Source organism: Canis lupus, chromosome 5 (genome assembly GCF_048164855.1).
Source record: "Canis lupus baileyi chromosome 5, mCanLup2.hap1, whole genome shotgun sequence".
NCBI lineage: Eukaryota > Metazoa > Chordata > Mammalia > Carnivora > Canidae > Canis > Canis lupus.
In genome coordinates, this window is record NC_132842.1 from 60,076,831 (window position 1) to 60,081,219 (window position 4,389).

The 4,389-nt window shown below is 47.6% G+C and overlaps 1 pseudogene; it reads right to left on the minus strand.

Moving 5' to 3' along the window:
- Positions 1-586: 586 nt before the first annotated feature.
- Positions 587-3,099, minus strand: LOC140634485 (phosphoglycerate kinase 1-like; annotated as a pseudogene).
- Between the last annotated feature and the right edge of the window lie 1,290 nt (positions 3,100-4,389).

The window sequence follows — 4,389 nt, forward strand, 5'->3', positions numbered from 1 at the left end:
ATTGTGGGTGCCCCTGGCTGGGGTATTGGTGGTTAGCAGCTGTGCCTGCTAAGGAGAGGGCAGCGTGCCCCTCTGCCAGTGCAGCAGGTCTGGGGGACCTGGCACAGGAGTGGGAGAGATCATGGGATCAAGATTACAAAGCAAAACAAACCAAATAAAACCCAGAAATGTGTATCCCTGCAGCATAGCCTTATAAAATGTCATTGTCACCATCATTACCATCTCTGGCATCACATCAGCTATGTTTTTGAGTGATATGCTTTTTGTATTATCTCATTTGATCCTTTTTCTTCCTTTTTTGTTTTTTATTTCCAGTGGATACTTTTTTTTAAAGATTTTATTTATTTATTTATTCATGAGAAGAACACACAGAGAGGAAGAGAGGCAGAGACACAGGCAGAGGGAGAAGCAGGCTCCATGCAGGGAGCCCAACGTGGGACTGGATCCCGGGTCTCCAGGATCATGCCCTGGGCTGAAGGCATGCTAAACCGCTGAGCCACCCAGGCTGTCCCCAGTGGATACTATATTGATTTAATGGATCACCAACTTCGACTCCCTACCTACCTACAATTGGAATTTCATCTTATTTCCATGCTGAGTGGTGAAACAATGACACAGCTATAATCAGAATAAGCTACTTCAAGAAGAGAAGCCAACACAGCTAATTTTGTTTTAACAAGCAAAATATAAATATATGCACTCTATAATGCACAATGGTTTAGTCACTAAGAAATTCAAATGGGTTCCTGAAGAATATAGGCAAATCCAGGGTGCAGTCAAGAGGAGCTGAGATGCTGTGTGCCTGTTTAAGGGTTCCTGGTGCTGCATCTCTTGGCCACTAGCTGAATGTTGACATGGGGGAAGATTTTAGCTAATGCCAAGGAGAGATGCAGCAAGCGCTAAGTTGACTTAGGGGCTGTGCACAGGAACCAAAAGGCAGGAAAGTACTAACCACTGCTGAGAGCATCCACCCCAGGAAGGACTCTACTTTCCAAGAGCTCTAGACTCGCACCACCCCCAGTGCTCACATGGCTGACTTTATCCTCTGTATTCCATTTGACACAGCAAATGGCAATGTCTCCACCACCTATGATGGTGATGCAGTCCCAGGCAGTGGCTTTCACCACCTCATCCATGAGGGCTTTGGTTCCTCGGGCAAGAGCTTCCCATTCAGATACGCCCACAGGTCCATTCCACATGATCTGCTTAGCCCAAGCAACTGCCTCAGCATACTTCTTGCTGCTCTCAGGACCACAGTCCAAGCCCATCCAGCCAGCAGGTATGCCAGAGGCCACAGTGGCTTGGCCAGTCCTGGCATGCTCATCAAACTTTTCAGCAGTGACAAAGTCAACTGGCAAGATAATTTTCACACCATTCTTCTCAGCTTTGGACATCAGGTCTTTGATGATCTTGGCTCCCACTTCATCAAACAGAGAAGTGTCAATCTCCATGTTGTTGAGCACCTTCAGGAAGGTAAAAGCCATCACCAATAATCATCTCACTGACTTTGTCCAGCATATTATTGATCAGCTGGATCTTGTCTGCAACTTTAGCCCCACCCACGATGGCCAGGAAGGGTCACTCTGGGAGTTCCAAAAGTAGTTCAGCTCCTTCTTCATCAAGAAACCTCCGGACTTCTGTGGCAGATTGACTCCCACCATGTGGGCTCACTGAGCAGTGCCAAAAGCATCATTGACATAGACATCTCCTAGCTCGGAAGGCTTCTATTTTGGCTGACTCAGCTTTAACCTTGAATACCTTGAATACTTGTCAGGCATGGGGACACCATTAGGCCGGCCCAGATGGCCCAGATGTTCATAAGAACAACCGACTTGGCTCCATTGTCCAAGCAGATTTTGATACTTGGGATGGCAGCCTTGATTCTCTATTAGTTATCTGGTTGTTCTTCATAGGAACATTGAAGTCCAGTCTCATGACGACCCGCTTGCCCTTCACGTCGAGCTTGTCCAGAGTCAGTTTGTTAGAAAGCGACAACTTGGCAATACAAGGCCTGCGGGGCCGAGAGCTCAAACAGCGGAGAAGAAAGCAGCCTGCATGTGCTCCAGCTGCATGCGGAATCTTCCCTTTTTTGTTGTGGTAAAATACACATACCTTAAAAGTTATTATTTTAAAGTGTTCAGTCACCAACATTCAGTACATTTGCAATGTCCTGCAATCATCAAATTCCAGGACATTGGCATCATACACATGGAGCACACCTCCTTCACTCTCCCACCCCCTCCATCCTTGCAACCAGAGATCTGCTTTCTGTTGTTGGTTGTTTTGAAAAAAGATTTTATTTATTCATTCACGAGAGACACAGAGACACAGGCAGAAGCATAGGCAGAGGGAGAAGCAGGCTCCGTGCAGGGAGCCCGATGCGGAACTCGATCCTGGGACCCCAGGATCATGTCCTGAGTTGAAAGCAGATGCTCAACCACTGAGCCACCCAGGTGCCCCTCCTTTCTGTTTCTACAGATTTGCCTCTTCTGGACATTTTATGCAAATGGGAGTCCTGCAATATGATGATTGTATAGGTGCCAAAGCCAGCTTTTGTGCCTGGCTTTTTGCACGTAGCATAAGGCTTTCTTGATCCCTATGGTAGCAGGCATCGATGCTCATGTTCCGTTATGTGGCTGGATGGTATCCCACCGGACGGCTAGACCATGTTTTGTTCGGCCCTCACCCTTCACGGCCTCTTGGCTTGTTTCCTATCTCATTCAACCCACACCCACTCCCTAAAGGGCCTCAATCCACCCTGCTTCACATGTTACAAAATGAAGCAGAGAAGTTAACATGCTCCTGGTCACATGGGGAAGTAAAGTCAGGATTTGAACTCAGAGTTAGACTCCAGGGTGGGTAGGTCAGCCAATGGGATGCGCTCTCTTTGTTCCTTGATGCCCAGAATCTGAGCAAAAGGGAATCAGATGACAAGGACATTCAGAGAATGCCAGCTCCCACACCTCTCACCCTGGAGGTGTGGCTCCTGGGAGAGGGGCTCCCCAGGGCCGGGAGGTGTGCAGGGTCACCTGGCCTGTCCTTTCTGCTTTGTCATGCTAACCTGCAGAGCCACATCACGGAGAAGGATGCAAACCTCATGTCGAATTTTTAAAAATAGACTTGTTAGAACAGTTTTGATTTACTGGGAAATTGAGTAATAGTACAGAGAGTTCCTGAATGGCACCCGCTTTCCCCTCATACTTTTTTACAATTAATGACACAATGAATTTATCAGCTCAAGTCCAGACCTAGCCAGATAACGTTAGCTTTCACCTCATATCCTTTTCCTGTTCCAGGATCCCATCAAGAACATCACACTGAAAAAAAAAAAGAACATCACACTGTGGGGCACCTGGGTGGCTCAGCGGTTGAGCGTCTGCCTTCAGCTCAGGTCATGATCCAGAGGTCCTGGGATCGAGTCCCACATCTACTCCCTGCAGGGAGCCTGCTTTTCCCTCTGCCTGTGTCTCTGCTCCTCTCTGTGTCTCTCGTGAATGAATAAATAAAATATTTAAAAAAAAAACAAAACATCACATTGCATTTGCTTGTCATGTCTCAGGCTCCTGTTGGCTGTGACAGTTTCTCAGATGCCCCTTTTGAAGCTCTCGGCAGCTTCAAGGAGCTCCGGTCAGGGATATTGCAGGGTGCCCCTGTGCTGGGATCTCCCTGAACATTTCCTCATGAGTAAATTATGGAGCAATGGGTTGTCGGGACGTCACGGAGGTAGAGTGCCCTTTCATTGCTTCTCAAGGGTGCGTGCAACGGACGGGACTCGTGCCTGTGGCTGCTGACCCTGACCCTCTCCGGCTGGGGTGGTACTCGCCAGGCTTCTCCACCCTAAAGTGACTCTCCTCCTTTCTGTGCCGTACACTGTGAATGGAGTCACGAAGGCAGCCCAGACTGATGCTCTCCCTTCCTTCAGGGCAGAGCATCTGCCTCATTTATTTGGAATTCTGCATGGGAGTTCTCTCTTCTGCCTCATTCACTAATTTATTCCATCGTTTGTTTATACCTGTGTGGACTCGCAGATACTTATTTCATACTTTGGGTAATAATCCAATACTACTTTATTTTTTGTTCTTTTTTTTTTTTTAAAGATTTTATTTATTTATTCATGAGACACAGGCAGAGGGAGAAGCAGACTCCCTGTGGGGAGCCCGATGTGGGGCTTGATCCCAGGACCCCGGCATCACACCTTGAGCCGAGGGCGGATGCTCAACTGCTGAGCCACCCAGGCGTCCCTATTTTTTGTTCTTGTTGCTAAAATTGCTCCATTTTTGGCCACTGGGATCTCTTTCAGTTGGCACCTGTGCCCCTTGAACAGACAGCCATCAACGTGGTGGGGTTTTCAAATAGTAATTAACTTTTATACAGTGTTATATTAGTTTC